The sequence below is a fragment of the Chiloscyllium plagiosum genome, chromosome 19 (genome assembly GCF_004010195.1).
Source record: "Chiloscyllium plagiosum isolate BGI_BamShark_2017 chromosome 19, ASM401019v2, whole genome shotgun sequence".
Lineage (NCBI taxonomy): Eukaryota > Metazoa > Chordata > Chondrichthyes > Orectolobiformes > Hemiscylliidae > Chiloscyllium > Chiloscyllium plagiosum.
The window spans coordinates 7,731,199-7,755,502 of NC_057728.1; the positions used below are offsets into that span (position 1 = coordinate 7,731,199).

Below are 24,304 nucleotides of genomic sequence, written 5' to 3' on the forward strand. Positions count from 1 at the left end.
AGCGTAGGAGGCTGAGGGGTTGAGAGGTTTACAAAATTATGAGGGCATTGGTAGGGTAAATAGGCAAAGTCTTTTCCCTGGGGTCGGGGAGTCCAGAGCTAGAGGGCATAGGTTTAGGGTGAGAGGGGAAAGATATAAAAGAGACCTAAGGGGCAACTTTTTCACACACGGTGGTATGTGTATGGAATGAGCTGCCAGAGGAAGTGGTGGAGGCTGGTACAATTGCATCATTTAAGAGGCATTTGGATGGGTATATGAATAGGAAGGGTTTTGAGGGATATGGGCCGGTAGCTGGCAGGTGGGACTAGATTGGGTTAGGATATCTGGTCAGCATGGACAGGTCTGTACAACTCTATGACTCTATACCTACCATGCTGTACATCTCTATGACTCTATACCAAAAGCTTTCTTCATGATCCTATCTACCTACAACTCCACTTTCAAGGAACTAAGAGACCTTGGAGTGCAGGTTCATTGTTCAGCAACACTCCCTAGGACCTTACCATTAAGTATATAAGTCCTCAGTTGCACTGGACAAACTGAAATAAATTGGTCAACATGGAAGAGTTGGACTAAAAGGTATGTTTCCATCCTGTATGAGTCAATAATTATATGACTTCATGAATTAACTTCCATTTTACTCACCCATTTACTTTTGAGTACTGATGATTATACTCTGCACAGAGGATTGAGCGGTTGCCTCAGTTTGGGGAAAAAAATGTTTCTCTCTATTTACCACTCCTTCAATCCTCCAACCTCTGAATTTCATTGCAAGTCAGTCACAAATTATTGGACCATTTTGCAATTTTGATTCCTGCGTAGAGACTGTACAAATTCCTTTCATGTTAGATCATTCTAGCCTTCAGTCCGGGTGGGTTGGAGTCCAGGCTGCAGACACAAAAGGGAAAACAATCCTTATTTTGTAACTTTCATGGTCTCTGATGTCTTTTTGGAGTGTTGGACATTTATGTACAGCAAGATCCCATTTAAAAGAAATGCGATAATGAGCCAATAATCTTGTTTTTAAATTCAATGTTGGTCAGGGAGTTGGTGGGTGTGGCTTCCCAGTGGAACCCCTAAACCTCCCCAGCTCTGAAATGAAATGTCGGTGCCCAACCCTCTGTGTCTCACAGTTGTCCCAGATATTGGGAGCAAAGTTATGGAAGTTATCCAATAAAGTTAGTCAAGTAGATTCAGAAAAGTTGCAAGTTGGCAACAGCTGTACATATCATTTCTGTTGTTCATTTTCAGAGATAAAATGTCCACTTTTCACAGTGGTGGTGTTGAAGATAACTACAGGTTAAAGACTGAACCATAAACTGGAGAGCTCTCACTCCAAGCTCATTAAAACTTGTATAATTGAGCTGAACTGATTGGGGAACCCTTCTTCCCTTTGCCTTTGTGTTTAAAGGAAGAATAATTCCTTGTTCTTCCCAAGACCATTCTGCCTCATTGAAGAGCGGAGCAAGTGTAACAAGCAGTGGGACTCGAATAGGAACTCCATACACACAAAATAACAATTGCACTGTGTCCCGATTACAGCAACTATATCAGAACAATCAGAGTGAAGAATGACAGCAAGCCTCAGTTGAATACGTGTCCCGATGTGAGCTGCTCCTTTTTATTTGCCATAATCTTGAACTCCCCAGGAACCCGTTGGCAGAAAAAGAACACCAGTGATTTGCATTTCCATGGTGCCTTTAACAAAAGTCATCCCGAAGCACTTCACAGTTATCACCAATGCATAAAGACCAAGGCAGAGAGCAAGACATATCAGGAGAGGTGGCAAAAGCTTGGCCAAGCAGCAATATTTTCAGGAGGAAAGGGCATTGGAGAGGCAGCAAGGGCATGGTTCCCTGAAGGCATGGCCACCAATGGTGAGTGGAAGTGGATGGAGGATAAAGAGGCCAGTCAGAAGAATGGGGGAGTTTGGAGGGTTTTCTTGTAAGGATGGAGGAGATCACCGAATTGGCGAGAGGTTGGTGCTATGAAGGGATTTAAACACAAGGTTAAGAATTTTAAAATTGGGGGAGCTGGAAATTGGCGCAGATCTTTTGAGAGGTGGGTGTGATGAGCAAGCTAGCTGAATGGAAAATGGAAGGTAACCAGGTCAGCAGTGTTGACGTGACAGAGGCAGCAATCAACGTTGGATGGGTCAAAAACGCAGAGGTATTTAAGCTGTGGTAACTTTGAAGAGCTCCCTCCTTTGTTCTTGTCTAATGTCCCATCACAGAAACAGTGTGACTGTCATTCAGTTGGGAATTACTGTGTCACTGAGATCCTACAATCATTGGGAGATGTAAAGATTGGTTTGTGTAGCTGGAAAAGCCCCTATTGAAATAATTTCAAGGAGTCACTAACATACTCATTTGGATATTTCTTTTTCAAGGGAAGGAGCTATCCCCTTGCAGAATGGATACAGGATTAACAATGATGTGATACATCAGCTGTTGGCATCTGTTAGGAACTGTCCTGCATTAGCCACCATATGTACAGAGGAACCTTGATTATCCAGCATTTGATTATCCAAATAACCGATAATCTGGCAAAATCGCAAGGTCCCGATGCTCAGCTAAACTATGTTATCTGGTATTTGATTATCCAGAATTCAATTAATGGACTGAAATACTTCCAGCTCATGTCTTTCGGATAATCAAGGTTCCCCTGTGTATGCTTAGTGATGGTTTATTGGTCATTCAGGGGATTTGGGAGTTGGTGGTTCGACCAGCATTTACTGTCCATCCCTAGTTACCCAGAGGGCAGTTAAAAGTCAACCATATAGCTATGGGTCTAGAGTCACATGTAGGCCAGACCAGGTAAGTATGGCAGTTTCCTTCCCTAAAGGGCATTGGTGAACCAGATGGGTTTTTTCATGTCAATCAACCATGGTTTAATGCCACCATTACACACTCAACTCCAGGTCTATTTTGTTTTTAAAAAATGTAATTCACATTCTACTATCTGCCATCATGGGGTTGGAGCCCGGGTCCCTAGAGCATTAGCTGAGTTTCTGGATTAATCGTCCAGTGATTAAAACCACTGGGCCATCGCGTCCCTTGGGTTATTGTAGGATTCCGCTTCCTATTAGAACTGTAGGTCTTCCTATATCCCAAGGACTGAAGTGGTTCAAAACAGCACCTTCTCTCGGGGCAATTAGGTATGGACATGAAGTGTTGGTCTAGCTAGTGATGGCTACGTTCGATGAACAATTTAAAACTGTTTACCAGGTGGAAATGTAATGTAATGAGATAAATGCATTGTGTGTGATCAAGTTGGGAGAGTAATGAATTACTTCAATCCTGCCTGAAGCATACCACTGAGGCCTATTAAGTCAGTGGTCAAAGCCACGATTCTATCCTGCTTAATATTAGCTGTTCAGTCTAGCCGAACTATATGGTCAAATGTTGAACAAATCAAGTTGATGCTGTTGTCCTTCAGACTTCCCCAATGTCATTGGGATTGTGTCTGAAGAACTAAATTTTTTGGGGGGTCAGCTGAGGAGGTTTGGCACCTCTCACTGTCACAAAGAGCTTCAAGCTATGCAAGTACCTTTGAGTTATAGTTCCTTTTCAAAATTATGAAATAATTTCATTACTGCCAAGTCCCAACCAGAATTGAGAAAACTGACCAAATCATTTATTCCTGATTTATGTTTATTGAGAGATAAATGTTGATCAGGACACTGGGGAGAATCCCCATCACCTTCAAATATGACTCATCTTTCATCTCTAATTGAATAGGTGGACTGAGGCTTTAATGTCTCACTTTTTCAATCTATCTTTTGTCTGAATTTTGCAATCTAAATTGCACTATAATCAACCTTTTGAGCTGCAAGCAGGTGGTTTTTTAAAATCCATTATTTTAACATTCTGAAGTCATGTAAAAATGTTTTCCTCTCTTAAAATGGAGCATTTGACAGCAATACTATATTGGTTTAGTATTTATCACTTAACAACATAAAATCATAGAATCTCTGCAGTGTGGAAACAGGCCATTTGGCCCAAATGTCACACTGACCCTCCAAAGAGTAACCCACCCAGACCCATTCCCCTACTCTATTACTCAACTTTTGCCTGTAACTAATGTACCTAAGCTACACATCCCTGAACACTATGAACAATTTATCATGGTCAATTTGCCTGACCTGCACATCTTTGGATTGAGGAAGGAAACCGGAGGAAACCCACACAGATGCGGGAAGAATGCTCAAACTCCACACAGACAGTCGCCCGAGGGTGGAATCAATCCTGCGTCCCTGGTGCTGTGAGGCAGCAATGCTAACCACTGTGAGCCACCATGCGATAACTTGCATTTATAGAGCATTTAAGGGCAAATGTCAAATTGCTTCAGAGACCAGTTACTAAACAAAATTAATACTGACCCATAAAATGAATTATTAAGGCAGATGCCCAAAATGCTGGTCAAAGGTAGGTTGTAGAGAGCCCTGAGGATCGGTTAGCTCAATTGGCTGAGCAGCTGGTTTGAGATTCAAACAGGATGGGTCCAATTCCCACATTGTCTGAGTTTACCATGAAGGACTGTCCTTCTTGATCTCTCCCCTCTCTTCAGGTGTGGTGAGATGGAAATGTGTTGCTGGAGAAGCGCAGCAGGTCAGGCAGCATCTAGGGAACAGGAGAATCGACGTTTCGGGCATTAGCCCTTCTTCGATTCTCCTGTTCCCTAGATGCTGCCTGACCTGCTGCGCTTCTCCAGCAACACATTTCCATCTCTGATCTCCAGCATCTGCAGACCTCATTTTCTCTTCAGGTGTGGTGACCCCAGTCATAACTCTCTAATGATAGAGAGTCCCGAATAGTATTGTAAGGGTATGGCAACGTTACCTTTATAGCGAGTGTCTCACAGGAGGATGGAGAGGTGTAGGGCAGAAGCTTCAATGCTTGAGGCTTAGGCAATCAAAACCATGACCACCAAAGATGGTGAGATTGAAGCTGAGGGTTTGCAAGGGATCAGAATCAAGTGAGCGCAGAGATTAGCGAGGGACATAGACTCAGACTGGGGGAAATTATTGAGATTGGGAGGGACCAGGCAATGATGAGAATCCAGGGCATGAATGTTCAAATGGTTAATTAAGAATTTTTCACTACTTTTTAAAATCTGCATGTTCAGTTTTAGCCATAGAAGTGACAGTGAAAGAACTGGTTTGTTGTGAAAACTGAATAGGTTCACAATTTTTTTTTAAAGGAAGCAAACTTAACATCCTTACCTGGTTTTGTGACAACAATGTGCTGACATCAAAGTGAACCCTGAGCCAAGTATTCATTGCAGGCTCCACTGAAGGCTGTTTACAATATCGTAATATAGATTTGAATGTGCTACAAAAACTGCACTCCAATTCAGTTAAGATCAACTACTCCCTAACTAGGAAGAACAATTTGTATCAACTGCCTGACAGCTAATTCTAGTTTTGTGAAGCAGCCCCGAACCTTTTCAAGTTAATTTATTTCAGAAGAAAAGAGTGAGAAAAATAAGAGTGAAATCAGGCATGGGTGCAAAAGGAAGCATTGCTATTTGATCCTGAATGATAAAATGAAACAGGAGATTGTGTCAACTCTCATAACTGATGAAGAGGATCCCCGTCAGACACCAGAAATTTGACTGTGTTCTACAGTGATTGCTTTTTCCAGCTGATCCCTCTCTTAAAGCGGCCGAGATGTAATGAGATAATTGACACAAAGACACACAGCTCAGAAGTAACCGAGGACTGCTTGATTGGTCGGAAATTCCTCCTGATAAATTTGATTTACTTACAAGCTGAAATTAATGTTAAACTATGGTGACACCTACATAATATTGCTGATGAGACCCAGCTTTCTGCCTGATCGTGCTTTTTCTCCCTACACAATGACAAGGGATAGATTGAAGTGGCGATATGAATTATGAAGAACATCAGTGATTTCATTCTATGCTGCTTCAGAATGCCAGTGCCTATTGAATCTATGGAAAGTTGTTTAACTACAACAAATGCCTGAATTATATAATGTGAATAGAGAATAGTACACTAGAATCCACTCGTTATAGGGAATGAGGAAAATGAGACTTCTAACAGTGATTAGAATTCCACAATAGAGTTTGAATTTGATTTATTGTCATCACCTGTGATGAGATAGTGAAAAGTGTTGCGTTACGTGCAATACAGGCAGATTATACCCTGCAAAGTGCATCAAGGTAGCAGCAAGGCCTTGTAAATCCTGGACTTAATGCAGAAGACAGGTAGCTAGCTGGTCTACTATTGTAACAGGATGTTGATTTGAAGTTTGGAAAAGCAGTATTGTACATTTGTTAATCATTCACTCACAGGATGTGGGCGTCACTGGCTAAGCCAAGATTTATTGACTGCCCCAAATTGCCCAGATGGCATTCAGAGTCAACTATGGGTCTGGAGTCACATACAGTCTAGACCAGATAAGTTTCCTTCCCTAAAGGATGTTTGTGAACCAGATAGGGTTTATTTTTTCTCTTGGCAATCATGTCATGATCATCGTTAGACTCTTAATTCTAAATTTTTTTTGTTGCATTCAAATTCCATCACTGGAATTGAACCCAGGTTCCCAGTACATTACCTGGACCTCTGGATTAATAGTTTAGTGATGATATCTTGAGGCCATTGCCTCCCGTCTGGCAGAAGTTCTCATTCGAAGCAGCTAGAAAATCCGATGTTTGGAGAGGATTAGTAAATTTGGAAGAGAGTTGCTTCCTGTTAGTTCTGCCAGCTACAGATTGGAGAAACTTTAGCAGAGGGAGATGAAGGCAGTATCTGACTCTGGTTCATGTTGAGTTACAGTTGATAATGACAGAGACAGTTGAATGTGGAAGCAAAGTTTTGAGTTTTAAAAATGTTAGATAAATTGAATTCAAGTCTCTCTGGGTGGCTGATACAAGGGAATTTGGTTAAGTTAAATATACCATCATACAAAGTAATAATGGTTCACCAAACAGGCATTTCTGTCCGTGATGGAGTTCAGGTCCAGCTGATAAATCAGTTTAGCATTTCTCCTCTTTGAGAACGGATCTGAATTTATTTTTTGGCACAGACCTATTTTACTGCAAGCATTCATTGCCTGCCAGATTTCATAACATCTCTGGGTGACACAATTGCGCAGTACTTTCTAATCTTACAAAAAAAAGTGAGACTAAAGTTCAGCAACCTCCTGGGGAGCCCGAAAGAGCAGCAAAGCTCCGAAATCTGAGAACCTCGCCACAATTGACTGGAAAAACTGTGTGAAAGGAGGGAGACAAAAAGACAAGTTAATAAGCCAAGTGAAGGCCTTTAAAGGACTGAAACTCCCCTCCCACCTGATCTGTCAAACGTAGAAACAAAACAAGGCTGAGCTAAAGAGGGAGCAAACATAATGGGTAACGACAATGTGGAGGGGAGGTGGGGATAATGCTGAAAGGTTTATCGCAAGGAAGACCAATGGACTGGAAATCAGGTGAATGGAATTCAATACAAGCAGCAAGGCATTATTGTAGACTGGCCAAAAATATAATGTTTTTTTTTAAAGAATGGTAAGTTTTGACGGAAAAGGAAAATTAAAAAGATAAAATCTGATTCGGTACAGAGCCCCAGATGTATTTTGGTGCAGTTTTATACATGGCTGAAGAAATGGAATGGAAAATTCCACATGCTGCAAGGCCTGACCACACAGGTCACATGGGGCAGAACTTCCCCAGCGGCTAAATGCCATTGGCTCTGCTGAGAAAGTTGGGAAATTCTGGAGAGATCTCCAGTGAGGAGTTTTTTGGTGTTAAGACCAGAAGTCTCACCTTCCGTCTTGTTGAACGATGAGATTCTCGCCAGTGAGCAGTGCGAGGCCTATTATCATGTATTAACTTCTCGTTACAACTTAATTCCACTCATTAGCGTGTAGTTTGTAATTCACCTACCCACTGGATAGAAACCGGGTGCTAAGAAATCCCAACGTGCAAGTCTGAGCAGGAACCTGGCAAGTCCAGTTCTCTGCTTGCTCTTCCAGACCTCCATTTTGAACACCTAGCACTAACATCTCAAGGCACACTCCCTGGGCAGCAACCGCGCACACACTTCCATCTTTAGGCATGATATGGAGGTGTTGGTGTTGGACTGGGGTGGACAAAGATAAAAAAAATCTAACACCACCAAGTTATAGTCCAACAGGTTTATTTAGAAGTACTAGCTTTCGGAGCACTGGTTCCTTGTCAGGTAACTAGTGCCCCAGTAGCTACCTAATGAAGGAGGAGTGCTCCGAAAGCTTGTATTTCCAAATAAACCTGTTTGACTACAACCTGGTGTCGCGAGATTTTTAACTTTGTCACATCTCTGGGGAAATTGGTATCTGACACGTACCAGCCTCATATCACATCTCTGATCCACTTACAATATGGTTCTGCACTTCAATGCTGTACTTTGGAGTCCACTAGCACCCCTCATTATAATGCTGTTGCCCAGGTATTTTCCATGCAGGGGTATGCACCCAGCTCATGGTTTGGACCAGGGTTTCTCTTGGGTCATGGTTTTCGGCAGTCATCAGTCAAGGTGGTGGACTAGTTGATGCCAATCTCAGTCATGCCAGCCCCAATGGCCAAGCTCTAAGGGGAGTAGTCCATAGTCACATCAATAGAGACCCCCTTCAAGCAAGGGTTCCTGATACAGTTAGTCAAAGGAAGCCTTCCCTCTTGGTCCAGAGCCTGGGCGCAGTCAGTCCACTGACCTATTGGGGCTTTCATGGTCGGGTGGGGGTGTATACCTGTACAATGAAGGAGTAGACTCCACTCAGTCCTGTGGGTCCTGTGCAGCTGGTCCAGGGAGTCACAGGAAGACAGTCAAGAATTGTACAGATATTAAACAAGGGTGTGGTCACACCTCACGCTGCCTGCCAAAGTCGCTCGAGGTGGGGATGGGCCACAGTCCATCCTGGGGATTCGGACATGTGAAGTCAACAGGATGCTACCATGTGTGGGAGAGAAGTTGGAGAACTTAATTCGATTGAGTTGGCTGGGCTACAGACAAGAAGTAGGGTAGCAACTCCAAATGCATTGTGTGATGACAGAGCAGTGAATGGAGTGGTATGATGGGGCGGGGGAGAGCTCCTCAACAGTCAGCATCACCCTGGCTTCCATTGGAGCAGGGAACAGTGCACTACTCTGCCTGCCATATTTACTCGGTCTGCCAGAGAGTAAACTGGGAAGGTGGCGATTTAGATGATTGAGTTGGGTGGCGACGTGGATACATGCAAAGCCGACGGGTTGGCTGACAGGGCTACCAAGAAGGGTTGGTGTGTATCTGGCAGTTCACCAATAGGAAGAGGCGGAGCTGAAACTCACTGCCTGAGGAACAGGAGACATGTTTGCTTCCATTGTGCGGTAAACACCAAGGAAATGGCTGCCAACATGCCCAGAGTTGTTGGGGATAGGCCTTCAATTTTGAGTGATGGGAGGCCTATCAAAGGGCATTAGTTGTCATATAGTGAAACTGAAACATACCTGTGAGCACTGCAACCTCGGGCACTATCCTATTGTGTGCATCCTTTCCCCGAGCTCTCTCGACTCTGTTGATATAAAATTACAAATCTATTGCACCAATGGCTGTGATTCACACCTAATGGTTGTGGCCTGACAAGGTTGATCCTAGTTGCCAAAGGAACAAACACGTGGTGCAGGAGCTGCTCACTTCACCCCTGGATTGGTTCCTCCTCTGGCCGGGTGCCTCCTGGCACAGCCCTGCCTCCTTCTGAAGAAGGGACACCCAGAGTGAGGTCCTTGTCCTTCGTTTCCCCCCCCCCCCCCCGCCCCCCATCTCCATGCTATTGTAGACCATTGGAGTGCAGACCTGACTGTCCACGACAGCAGCCAACCTGTCCATGTAGGCAGCCAGATGTTGGCATGCCTGAGGCAGAAGGGTTTCAACAGCGTTGTTGCAGTCCTGCAGCCCTTTGTGACTGGTTTTCCCAGTGCTGCTCCTAGGCATGTCAGTGAAGTTCCTGATTTCTGACACCATGGGGAGACTCCTCCTCTTCTGCCTGGGGCTGACCAGGTGCCTGGTCTCCGTCAGCCAGTGTCCTGGGGCATTTGCTCCTTGCCCAGCCGCAGAGACGTGGCAGTGAGGTCCTCCTGACTCTAATCTAGCAAAGATCCCCAGCAGGGTGTCAGAATGTGAGCTGGTGGAGGGTGCAGGAGGCTGATGTTTTGGCTGAGGAGTCGGAGCTGTCTTCCTCAGAGTCAAGGGGATGTCTGTCTTGAAGGGCCTCCCTCTTGATTGCGGAGACTAAGAAGTGAATGCATCACCCAGAAGTTCTGCCATGTTTTGAATACATGCACAGTTGGGATACTGCTGCTTGCTTGGTTGCTGAGACATCAATGTTTCAGTATCTCTATGGGACTGTTCCCTTGCCTTTGAGGCCTGAAGTCCTCTGACTGTTGTGCACCCCTATCTCCCATCCTGGCCCCTTCAGCCTCATCATGGGCTGTTTTCTTTAGGGAGAAAGTGAGGTCTGCAGATGCTGGAGATCAGAGATGGAAATGTGTTGCTGGAAAAGCGCAGCAGGTCAGGCAGCATCTAGGGAACAGGAGAATCGACGTTTCGGGCATTAGCCCTTCTTCAGGAATTTCTTTTCTTTAGGAAAGGGAGGAATTGAGCAAAGTGAAAGTGGGTTTCCCACTGTTATTGCTGATATAATCATGGGGTATGATGTCCTGACTGAGTCAGGTAGTCCAAGGGGCATGCAGGGTTAGTAGTGTAGGGGATCGTGGTCGGTGTGTGAGTGAGCAAGGAAAGATGTCACAAGCAGCAGTGCAGAACCATGCATTTTGGTGGCTGCAGTTGCAGAGTGGAGTAAGTCTGGAGGAGCAGGGAGAAAATCATGGTACTTAACCTGGCAGAATGGAGCATGTTGTTGACCTCCTTTCTTCATGTCTGCAAAGAAAGATTACAAGGTGCTTGCATGAGCTGATTGCTGATGTTGAAGGCTGAGCTCATATGCGTATGTCACTATCAGTTCTGGTGGCCCATGTTTGCATGAGGGGTGCTTTTACTCTGGAGGAAGGGCTTTAGCATCAGATGTGTGGCTGTATTTCTGCCTCCATTATACCATTTTTAAAGTGGTATGATTTTAAACTTGCCTCCATTTCTCTTCTCAAAGTTGTCTCATCAATCAAACATTGTCACACTCTTTTACCCAGTACATCCCAGTATTCCTTCTTCCCTTGTGAACTTCTAACATAAATGACATTACAACCCCAGAGCTTTTCAAAAATTGTGACCTTAGGAACAGGCTATAATTAACAGACGGCACAGTGGCTCAGCGGTTAGTACTGCTGCCTCACAGTGCCAGGGGCCTGGGTTCGATTCCACTCTCTGGCGACTGTCTGGCACCTTCTCCCTGTGTCTGCGTGGGTTTCCTCCTGTTGTTCCTGTTTCCTCCCACAACCCAAAGATGTGCAGGCTAGATGGATTAGCCATCGGAAATGAGGGATTACAGAGATGGGGTCGCTGTAGGTGGGATGCTCATCAAAGGGGCAGTGTAAACTCAATGGGCTGAATGGCCTGCTTCCACATGAGGGGATTCTGTGATGTGAGCAGGTGCACATCACAACCTACAGATTCCAGGTTACCTGGGAGCAGTGTCATCGATGACCCTGTTCACTGATGCTCAGCAGTTTGCGCTGTCAATTTAGACAAATCTCCTATAGATTGGAGTGGCAGATTAAAATGATTACATTATAGAGCCTGAATCATTTTCCTCATTAACTTGGCTAAGTGGAATTCCTTGCTAGTAATCAGTGTATCAGAGTATCATTTCATTTCGGCTCGTGGCGGCCAGATGATGTTTAATTTTTATCTTGACTTACAAAGGCAGGAAATTGAATTCCCTTCCATCTTTCCAATTTAGAAAGGATCATCTCACCCAAAGCGAATTATGAAGATGTGTTGGCATGGATGTCAGACACAGTATAACCATAATGCTGCCTCATTATTATCGCTGAAAATGTTCTATCTGTGACATTTTTAACTGTTCAACCCACACCACATTTTTAATGTGCTCCACCAAACTAACCTTTGACTACAAACACTCCTACAAGACAAAATCATTCACAATGATGACATAGGTGTCCCAGTCACTGAAGGTGAACGTGCAGGTGTAGCAGATGGTGAGGAAGGCAAATGAAGTGGGCCTCCATCACAAGAAAATTCATGAACAAAGGAAAGGGATGGCTTGTTGCAAATGTACAGGGTGTTGGTGAGACCACACCTGGAGTCTTCTGTGCAGTTTTGGTCTCTGTACCCGGGGAAGGATGTTCTGGCTGGAGAGGGAGTACATCAAAAGTTTTCCAGAATGTATCCTGGGATGTCGGGATTGGCGTATGAAGAGAAACTGGATTGGTTCGGACTGCGTTCATAGGGGTTCACAAGAATGATCTCATAAGAACTTATCTAGTTCTAACGGGATGAGACAGTCGATGTCAATAGGATGCTCTCGATGACCGGGGAGTCCAGGACTTGGGATCATGATCTAAGAAAAAGGGGTAGGTCATTTCAGACAGAGGTGAGGAGAACTGTCTTCACCCAGAGAGTGGTGAGCCTGTGGAGTTCTCTGCCGCAGAACACCATGGCATTAAATGTTTTTGAGAAGGGATTAGCTATAGTTCTTCGGGCTGGAGGGATCAAAGGAACAGGGAGAAAGTTGGAACAGGATACTGACTTGGACGGTCAGCCATGATCAGGATAAAAGGCAGAGCAGGCTTGAAGGGCTGAATGGCCTACTCTTCCTTTGGTATCGGTAACCCAGAGGAGTAGCTAAACTGAAGCTGTGCTCTCTGGAAGTGAACACAACACAATTACACGTCATACAGTGTATTTTCAGGACGGTTAGGATAGTTGTACCTCATGCCCTGACCAATATCTATCCCTCAACAAATATCAGTGATTTTAAAAAACAACAATGATTGTTATCTGGTTATTTATCTTGCTGAATTTTTCTGGGACCTTGCTGTGTGAAAGCAGGCCATGTTGCTTACATTTCAACACTGTTGAAACATTTAACATACTTCAGCTGTAAAATCTTTCAACACATTGTTGTTTCATGCTACGTTAATATTCATTCCGGTCTATATTCATTTGCATTTCTCTATTAGAATGTGAAAGATCAGATGGAAACCCTTGCGACACTTTCACCTTCCTTCCCTCCTGTCTTCTCTTGAAGACGTTGACCCTGAACTCTGGCTGGGAAATGGGTCTGAAGCTGACCAACACTGCGCACACTCCTGAAAATGGCCTTTTGATTTTATTTATTATTCTCACATGTACCGTAAAATACAGTGAAAAAGATTGTTTTACATGCTAACCTGACAAATTAAATCTTACATAAGTACACCAGGGTAATAGAACAGAATACAGAATATAGTGTTACAGCTACAGAGAAGGTGCAGAGAAAGATCAACTTTAATGTACAGTAATCGAGGTCTTGGCAACAGGCCCATGCTGCCCAGTTCTCACAATTAAACTAATCTGATTTGCCAATATATGAGAGTTCCGTTTGTAAGTCCAATTATGTGACTGATATTTGGTGATAATGGAGCTTTTCTTTTCCATATTCAGTCTCTGGATGTAGGCATTGCTGGTGAAGCCAGCACTCATTACTCATCCCCAGTTGTCTTTCAGATGTCTGTTTTGGACTCTCTTTTTATTGAGCTGCTATGATTTGTACTACTGGGGAGGAGAGCTCTCTATTATTCTCTTGTTATAAAGTCCTAGAGATGTACAACACAGACCCTTCAGTCCAACTCATCCATGCTGATCAGAAATCCTAAATTAATCTAGTCCCATATCCCTTCCTATTCCTTTACCCATCCAGATGTCTTTTAAATGTTGTAATTGTACCCGCCTCCACCACTTCCTCTGGCAGATCAGTGCATACACGCATCATCCTCTGTGTGAAGACGTTACCCCTTAGACCCCTTTTAAATCTCTGCCCTCTCACCTTAAACCTATGCCTTTTAGTTGTGGATTCTGCTACCCTGGGGGAAAAAAGACGTTGTCTATTTATCCTATCCATGCCCCTCATGATTTTATAAACCTCTATAAGGCCACCCCTCAGTCTCCGACGCTCCAGGGAAAACAGCCCCAGCCTATTCAACCTCTTCCTATTGCTCAAACCATCCAATCTTGGCAACATCCTTGTAAATCTTTACTGCACCCTTTCAAGTTGAACACCATCTGTCCAACAGCAAGGAGACCAGAATTGCATGCAGTATTCCAAAAGTGACCTAACCTATGTCTTGTGCAGCTGCAACGTGACCTCCCAACTCCTATGCTGCTGAGGGAATGGGAATAAATTTTGGAGATTGGAGATAACTTTATTCTCAGGGGCCTGCTGCACTCTTTTTGCCAAGTAAAAATTAGCAGGAGCGCTTTATGGATTGTGCAGATAAATGCTTTCATCGCTCAGTACCTGACCTCCATGCTGGACCTATAGCTGAGATTACTTAGCATTGTTCACTAACTAGTCAGGATATTTATATTTAGCTGCATCAGGCTCTCTGTTATGCTCTGTACAACTCCTGTACAATTAAATTGCCTGCCATTGTCTCTCATTGAATGGAGAAAGGTGAAGCTTTATTGGATGTGAATAAAAGAACCAACTTGAAGGAACAATAAGTGCTGTTTGAATGGCTTGTTGTGAGTTTGAAAGGGGTTTGGTGTACTTTCATCATGTGTTTGAAGATGAAAGGCTCGGTATGCTTTCAGCACATCAGAATTTTAGTTGTTTTTTGACAGTTACAGATATTCCATGGGTTCATAGTCAAGTTAACATGTACTCGGGAAGTAAGTGCACTGGTCATTTAACAGCTGTGTGTGACCTTCCTTTGGGCAGATTTACATAACTAAATCTGTGGTCCCATCTGTTATCATCCTCAGGAAGCAACCAGCAGAAGGTTAACAGGAGGGACTAGTGTTGCTTTGATGGGCAGTAGTAAGTCAGTCCCTTCCCCATGTAGTGTGCCTCAGTCTACCTTGTGGAGGAACTGGTCATTGAGAGGGACAGTGGTTATTTGTAAATAGAAAAATTCACAGGGATAGAGCGAGGTAAGGCCATAGGGGTATGAAGATGAGTGAGCTTGACTAGATGTGAAACTAGAGGCGTTATCATTTACATTAGTTTCACTGTCCAGAAGCCGTCCACCCACCGCTGCCCACCAATCCCCAGAAGATCTCCTCTTTCGTCCAGATGAAAGAGAAAAAGGGTGGAGTTTTGAAATTCAACATGCTGCACTGAAAAGAGAAATAAAGTGGGAAGTGTTATTGAGGCAGGCAGGGCGGGTCAAAAAGAGATTGCCTGACTGGTTTCTGATCTGATGTCTTTGTGGCTTTTTATTCTTTTACTTTGAGACTTCAAAGATCGTGTTTCATTGAGTATAAGATTCTTTTCTAAGCATGGTTTGTCAAGCAATGATTGATGCTGAACTGTCCTCTGAAGTGGCCCAGCAAGTCATGTAGATATCCATGTCGCAAAAATAAATACGGCAGGTTCATCGGTCCTTTCAAAACTAAATGCTGTGGTTCTCTTCTCGAGGGATTGAAAGTGATGTTAAACTTGTAAAGGATCTTGGATGGTCCACACCCTGAGTGTATAGGCCTAGTCTCCACATTATAAACATTGGCAAACAAAGCATTCACAATGATGACACGAGAACTGAAAGGTTATTCCAAAAGTCTAGACAGTCTTGGCTCTTTTCTGTAGAAACGTGGAATAATTGCTCAGAGGCCGGTATCCCGTCACCAAGTCACTCTTTATTTACATGTGCAGAGTAAATGAACTCTGACCAGCTAGCTCAGAGCTAGTCACCAGAGTGAGAGGGCTCTCTGAATCTCCAGTTTGTATAAATGTCAGCCAGGGCTCCCTGACTGACCCAGGGTAACAACCACAAGTAAGGATCTCATAGTCAATGCAATCCACATGGCCCTCGTTCCATTCACTATGAAAAGAAAAGGCTAACTTAAGGTGACCATTGAGATTATCTAAGTGCCTGATATGGTTGACATGGAGATCATGTTGCCACCTTAAGGGAAGAGTGGAACTAAAGGTAAATATGAAAGGTGGTCATTAATAAATCTATAGGATTTTCAGGCAAACGCTCTTTATCCATAGCCATGAGAATTTATAATGTGTTACCTGAAGAAGCAGAAGAAATAAATTGCATGGTTCCATTTAAAGGGAGGTAGATAACCATGAGGGAGAAAGGAAATGAAGAATATGTTTCTGGGATTGTTGGGTGAAGTCAAGTGGAACATGAACATGAGTGTGGACCAGTCTGTTTCTGTGTCTAGAACCTACATCGGATTATTATAGCCAGTGGCTCACTACTGCCATCCTCTTCGGGAAAATAACAATGAACAGGAATCTTGGCAGAGATGCCCAAATCAGGAGAAAGGCAAAATGAAGGACACGAGCAGAGAAGCAATAGTAAAGAGCTAATAAGACCATATTAAACCCAGAAAGCACATACTGCTGATGTGAAGTTGAAGCTAGGATTGCTGAAGGACAGTAATCAGGAAGAGGTTGGGGGAAGTGTGTGCATAATGCAACTTGTACATCTTAATAATATTTATGATCACGTTGGAACCATCTGTGTTTGGGAGAATGAAGGAGGAAGGGGGAAAAGCATAAATGGTACAATTAGGATCGACCCTTGGTTCAGGAACTATTACAGCTCTCAGTTACTTATCCAAATGATATTTAGCTATTCTCATGTGAGTCATCAATAATATGCCTAATTCAATTGATTGGACAGACTCATATACTGTTTACGATGGATGTCACTTTAAAGACCTGTCTCTGAGACATGCACTATCGACTTGCTTTGTGTGTTGCTATATCTGTGGAAAACAGATGACAAGATTATGCCAGTATCCACAAAAACAGACATCGTGGGGGATGGGATGAGCAGACATTTGAATGGTCGCAGGTTTCTCATGCAGGAGTCTGAAACCGCGACAGATTTGTACAGTGGACCTGCTAACATGAGGTGAAATGAGGCTGGGCTCTTGCTCTTTATTGACTGCCTATGTAGAAGCTGAGCCACAACGCTGACCATAGGACATGAAGTGGCTGCCACTGTTCTGTCAATAAAACTGTGTGGAACTAACTGTCGATAGTAGGACAGAGTCCAAAGGAGAAGAGGATGTGGTATGAGATTGGGTCCAGACTTGACTTGGAGCTGCCTATACTGAATTAGGCTTAACTCCAAGAAATTCCGAGTCTTTATGTAAAGAAAAAGCATTCGGATGGGTATATGAGTAGAAAGAGTTTAGAGGGATATGCTGGCAAATGGGACTAGATTAGTTCAGGGTATCTGGTCGGCATGGACGAATTGGACCGAGGGGTCTGTTTCCGTGCTGGACATATCTATGACTCTAAAAAATGTCAACTTCGTCTCGAAGCAGAGAAGTAAACCCACCTATCGAAGGCTGTCAATTGATCGAGTTTAAGGACAGCACTCTGTGCAACCGTTTGACACCATACAAACAAGGAGCAAGCAATTGGGATTAGATTAATTTCAGATATCTGGGTGGCATGGATGAGTTGGACTGGTGGGTCTGTTTCCGTGCTGTATAATTCTATAGTAGGCCACTCAGCCCATCAAGCCTGCTCACCATTCAATAAGATCGTGATGTGATTTTGACCTCCAGTTACATTCTTGCATTTCCCTGATAATCTTCCTTGATCATAAGACGCTATCTGCCTTTGAAGTAAAAAGTATTGAGAGATTCTGCAAACAGTGCCTTTTAAAGAAGGAAACTTGAGACTCAATCCTCTAAGAGGAAAGATATTGACTAAACTCTGTCTTAAAAGGGCGAATTTTGAACTATGATCCATATTCCTAGATTCTCCCACACAAGGAAGCATCCTTTCAACATCTTCCTGGTGAAGTCCCTTCAAGATAGTGCGTGTTACAATTAACTCAGGTCTGACCAGCACACTGTTACCCTTCCCTTCAGCACACTCGGAGGATTAGCTTGTTAGATCGAAGCAATTTCCTCTGGTGCAAGAGTCCAGAAGAAGGGTAAAATCTCTTAAATTTAGAACTAGGCCATTCAGGGTTGATATTAGGGAGCAATTCTCCCAATAAAGAGAAGTGGAAATCTGAATCCTCTCGCTAAAATGTTGTCAACACTGGAGGTCAGTTGAAAAGTACAAAACTGAGTTTGTAATGCTCAGCAAAGATAGCAAGGGACACGTAGCCAAAACAGATACACCATGTTGACATTAGAGGCAACCTGGAGAGCAGGCAAAGAAAAGCAGCTCATGGTGACTCACTGACTTCCTGACACTACTCTTGTCCCAATCTCTGTCTGAGTAACACCCTCTGAGGAACGCCTTTTCTATGTTGTGCACCAGACACTGGAAAGACCACTGATTGGAGATACTGTACTGCTGTCTGATGTTAGGGTCTAGTGACAAAAAGATCTGACTGATTGACAGTCTGTTTTCCTTTTTGCCTTTTCAGAAGTGGACGTTTTGACATGAACGCAATTAACTGATGGGGCCCTGTTGAGAACAGATATCAAATGCAGGTCGCTTCCAGGGAGATCAGGAAGTGAAGAGAGTCAAGCTCACCATCTGGTAAGAAGGTTTAATGTGTTTACACTCTCACAGCACAATGCATTTTGCATAATGTGCAAGGTCATTACCACATGAAAGCCTTGCTTGGTGACAATGGGTCAAGGTTTCATATCTGCCAACTGGCTGGCAATAGAGTGTGGTCTATATGTAGAGCACAGCCACGTCCTTTCGAAGATCTGTGTTCTTTGATCCTGATGAGATGTATCTGGAACATGTGAAGGCAACATGATCTCGGGTTGATGGAGCTTGGAAGAGAGAGACTAATTCAGTTGTGAAGCTGAAAACATCCACTGTGCTTTCTTATACCCTTTCCCTCCCAAACCGGCCAGATACTTGAAATAAGAAAGATCAAAAGTGATGGAAGTTGGCTTTTTCTATAAATAAGATTGTACAAACATGGTGTTGATGATAGTTATGTGGTGTCATTTGAAAAGTCTCAACTTGGACCTTTTGAGATCCTCCTTGTTGGATGTTAAATGATGCGAAGGAAGAGGAGCAGGTCAAGTGGTTTAATTTCTGCTCTATGCTTGCCTTGCCTTTTCTACATGTTTTAATCCATCTCTTTCCCCATGCCTTTCATGACCAGAATTCATTGGGTCAATTGGAAGGTGATTGCAGTCTTGCCTCCCCAAGGTACGAGCTGTCACGCATTAGCCTGCCACTCTCGTGACCAATATATAATTCATAAGCCTTATCTTACGCCACACCACCCTCTACCAGCTTCCTTCAGAGCTCAAGGCTGCAGCCTCCTGATGCAGAGAGTACAATGGCACAAGAGGTACCTGCCTGATGACAGTGAGATCCCAGTTCATCGGCCAGCCCAGTACTGCCTAGGCACAGGAGAGCCTAATGGTGTCTGTTTCTAATATCTGTTTCAGGCTTGTCTTTGTCAGTGATGGAACAACTCCTCCGTGCTTGTGGGCACACATGCAAAATGGGATATCTGCAATGCAGCATCTCATGCACGCTTGTGTTTTACAATAAATTATTGACATCTTGATGCAGTAATGTGCTTAGCCACAATCAGCAAACCACAGCCAAGCAGGTAGTTACCAGACAAACCGGAAGTGCCATTTATTGTCTCGTTTTTTTTTCAAAAATTCAAAAATAGTCTTGGAGATTCAATAGGGCAATTAAAGCTAATTTTCTGAATGGGAAAGTTTGACCTGGTTGTTAGACAAGGATTGATCGAACCACAGTCAACTCCCAGCAAGTGACCGATGCTGCAGATAGTATTCTTTTGGCTCATCTGGGTCTAGTTTTTAATTCAAAACCATTCACTTGCACGGAGTTAAAATTAGGCTTGCATTCTGAGAGCTGGATTTGCAGGTTTACTGTTGCAAGGTGATAAGTGGAGACGTGCATGTAGACAATTTTGTTTTCCAAAGCTCTTTACCACCAATTTAAGTAATTTTGGGTTGATATGATGTGGGAAACATAACACCTAAGCTGTGATTAGCACACAGTGGTAGCATCCCTGCGTCAGGGCCAGAAGACTTGGATTCAGGTCCCATCTGTTCCAGAGATGTGTAAGAACACAGATTGGTTGGAAAGTGTTTTTTTGTAGCAAGCTCTGACATAATTATCATCAGGTGGGGGGTGCTTCTGGGTTCAAAGCCTCCCCAGAGGCTGAGTCATAGTCATAGAGCCCAAAACCTAGGCTGGGTCTCCAGTGAGGTACTGGGCAGTGTTGCACTGTTGGCGATGCCATTGTTGGGATAAAGCAGTATTTGAAGTAGATTGCCTCACATGTGACTTTAGGCAGCTAAGGCACTGCTGATGCCCTCAAATGGTCCTCAAATATAACGTTGATCACTTGCTCGGCTCATAACGCTTAGAGTAGACAGGCTTTCAAACAGCAATTGTTCTAATATAGTAATATCCCATAAACACACCCTTGGCAAAGGCAGATTCCGTTAAATAGATAGTCTCACATGCAATTCTCCAGTCTATGAGGTAGGAACCAGAAAAGAAAATTCTGTCAAGAGAGAGGGGTATGGCAGCTTTCACAACCAACTTCAAAATACAGCAACTACTGAAACCTAAACTCAAGCCCCATCTCTATGGGAGCTTAACTCCACCCATTCATGCTACTTCTATTGTTCCAACTTTTTAAAAAATCCTCAAGGCCTTACAGGTTGTTTACCTCATTGGCCTGGGAGAGGCAGCTTTTCACCCATGACTCAAAACCTCCCTTTGCCCCTCTTTAAGCTTTAGTACTGCAGAAAGCACCTTTAACGTGCTATCTCAAGGGGTTTTACAGGACCTTAATTCATTTGACACAGTTTTGCAACAGTTGACACTAAGACTGGTGCCCAAGAGCTTGACCAAGGAGATTGTTTTGAAGGGGCATCTTAAAGGAGAAAAGCGAGTGGAAGCACGAGCAAGAGGGATTTCCAAAGCCCAGGTGGTTAAGTCACAGACCCCAGTGTAAACTGCAACCTTGAGAATGGTGAATGGGAGGAATGCAGCATTTTCCAGGAGGACAATGAAATAGAGAGGGGTAAGAGCACCCCACCTCCCACCATGAAGGTATTTGATAGCAAGGATGAAAATTTGAATTAAGGTCTTGCTGGAGTTAGGGGGCCAGTGTATGGTGGCCCTAAGTATTGCATGCTCCTCAATGGGTACAGCTGGTTTTGTGGTCTGCAAAACAGCCTTGACTAGAATTCGCTATTCTAGGCCCTTCGTGGGGAAGGGTTTTTGAGTTTCAGAAATCTGCAGAAGCAGAAGGGGTTCTCCTATGCCACTGACCTCTGCTCACTGTGCTGCTGTGCACACAGTAATTTTCCAAGCAGATTGGACTTTTGCCAGGGCCCTGGTCTGCTTGCTCTGTGAAGCCCTGGACCAAATGGGCTGTTCCTCTCCAGTGTTTTGAACATTGTCATTTGTTAGCCGTGAAAATATCAGTGTTGAGGAGAAAAGGCCGTTTACCTGTCTGCCAAAAACCAATTGGTCACAGCATCAAGAACTTCAACCATTGCGCGAACATCAGTATTTCTCGAGGGCAATTGGGTGTGGGCAATAAATGTTGGACCAGCCGGTGGTGATCGTGATTCACGATCAAATTTTAAATTGATATTCTGACTTTGAGATGCTCGCTGTCACTCTTATTGAAACATATATGGTTCTGAGAGAACTTGGCAGGGTACACAGTAGGAAGATATTTGCCAATGTGAGGACAGACCAGATTTAAGAGGCACGGTTTAAAAATAAATGTCTTCTGAAGGAGCAACTCCATCATGAGTCTTTGGAATTCACTTCCTGAGAGAGCGATTGAGGCTGGGCCTTTCAATGATGACCATGAATCCATTGGCGGAAAAAAACCCATCACTGACGTCCTTTACTGAAGAAAACTGCCATCCTTACCTGGTTTGGCCTACTCGTCACTCCAGACCCACAGCAATGTAGTTGACTCTTATCTGCCCTCCAGTCAATTAGTGATGCGCAATAAATGCTGCCTGGCCAGTGATGCCCTCATCCCGTGAATGAGTGAAAAAAGAATTGACCAGGACTCCAGGAGAACTCCCTAGCTCCTACACAAAGTCAAGCCATGGGACCTTCACACCTACTTGAGGAGAGTTCGGTTGAGCAGCTCGTCAAAAGGACAGCATGGCACTCCTTCAGCCTAGAATAGGTGAACAAATCTCTGTTATTGCCCAACGCTTTCCATTTGTGTGACAGCAAACTACAAACCGAGACGGTTTTAGAATAAGGCAGGATAGAGCCTTAGTGTAAAAATAGGCGAAAGTACGATCACAAAATTGCTTCAAGTAACAGGAAACAAAAAGATGTAGAGAAGCAGGCACTAAAGCCTCTGATAAAGGGTAGTGTGGAAGCGTCGGAAATTCCTCTTTGAGAAATAGGTTGTGGTGTAGCTGAAAGATTACTTCCTGCCCTGAATATTTTCCTGTGTGTATGGTTTTGAACAAGCACCTTTACACAAAGAGGACTAATGGATTCTGAGGTCAAATCTTGACCCACATTATCCTGCATCTTCCATTACCTGGTAAACCTCACACCTTATACACTAGCTTATACAATATGATCATCGCTATAGGGTTAAACTCACCAGCTCTGGTCAGGCGTGTTCCTGGTACTTCAATTACAACACCCTGCCTCTAGCCATCAATACACCAGCCTTCCCCACTTTCTTTTCACTGCATGCCTGATACTTCAGTCTTTGCAGAGTCTTCCCATGTCTAATGGAAAGCCAAGAGATGTTGACCATCCTGGTCCTGTTTTTATTTGCTTTGATTTATTATTAAAGTCTTGAAGCTAGAGAGAAGTACAGCATGGAAACAGACCCTTTGTTCCAATCAGATATCCATGCCAACCAGATATCCCAACATAATCTGGTCCCATTTACCAGCTCTTGGCCCATAACCCTCTAAATCCTTCCTACCCATCCAGATGCCTTTTAATTGTTGTAATTGTACCAGCCTCCATCACTTTCTTTGGCAGCTCATTCCATACATGCACCACCCTCTGTGTGAAAAGATTGCCCCGTAGGTCCCTTTAAATTTTTTTCCATCTCACCCTGAACCTATGCCCTGTAGTTCTGGACTCCCTCACCCCAGGGAAAAGACCTTGTCTATTTACCCTATCTATGCCCCTCATGATTTTATAAACCTCTATAAGGTCACACCTCAGCCTCCGACACTCCAGGAAAAAAAGCCCCAGCCTGTTCAGCCTCTCCCAATACCTCCAATCCTTGCAACATCTAGTATTGGTATGCGTGCTATCCAGACAAAACATATGTTACCCAAGCACATCAGGGTAATAGAACAGAATGCAGAATATAGTGTTACAGCTACAGAGATGGTGCAGAGATCAACTCTAATATATGAGAAATCCATTCATAAGTCTGATAACAGCGGGGAAGATAATGTTCTTAAATCTGTTAGTACTCGTTTGCAAACGTTTGTATCTTCAGCCCGACGGAAGAGGGTGAATTTTGGCCTGAATGATCTATTTTGGTGCTGGAAACTTCTGTCTAATGACATCTAAAGACTTGAGATCATAAGGAGTAAAGGTTTCTGAGCCGCCTCTGCAATTTGATACCATCAAGGTTGATCAGGTTTTGGCCTTAGCTCCATTTTTCTGCTCACCCCCCCCCCCCCCCCCCCATAAACCCTGACTCCCTTCTCAATCAATAAATTGATCCGGTTACACATACAAACTTGAGATCACTGAGATACCAAGAGCAAGGTCGCTCAGTCTCACAGATATTCAGTGGCCCAGCCTCAACTGGTCTCTCAGGAAGTGAATTCTTTTCATGGTCATCTTAATTCCAGATTTTTATCACATTCAAATCCCACCATCTGCCGTGGCAAAGATTTGAAACTGGATCCCTAACATCTGACCTGGGCCTCCAGCAACAGACCTCCCTCCGGATCCTTCGCTCGACACACTTTCCTCATTCCTGAAGAAGGGCTTATGCCCGCTACGTCGATTCTCCTGTTCCTTGGATGCTGCCTGACCTGCTGCGCTTTTCCAGCAACACATTTTCAGCTCTGGATAAATAGTCTGACAATAATATCACTAGGCCATTGCCTCCCCACCAACCTATTACAGTTATCTCCTACCTGCATCCACCTATCGCCGTCCCACCTACCTTCCCGTCCTCCCCACCCCCTAATTGTCTCTCAGTCCCCTTCCCCCTCCACATTCCTGATGAAGGGCTT

The 24,304-nt window shown here is 43.9% G+C and overlaps 1 protein-coding gene across 2 annotated transcripts in view; it reads left to right on the plus strand.

Annotated features, from left to right (window-relative positions):
- Positions 1-24,304, plus strand: part of nrcama (neuronal cell adhesion molecule a) — a 397,533-nt gene that overhangs the window by 191,915 nt on the left and 181,314 nt on the right. For both annotated transcript variants that reach the window (XM_043709025.1, XM_043709026.1), the window contains one exon: positions 18,502-18,617. The gene's annotated coding sequence lies outside the window, so the exon portion shown is untranslated. The remainder of the gene's footprint in view (positions 1-18,501; positions 18,618-24,304) is intronic.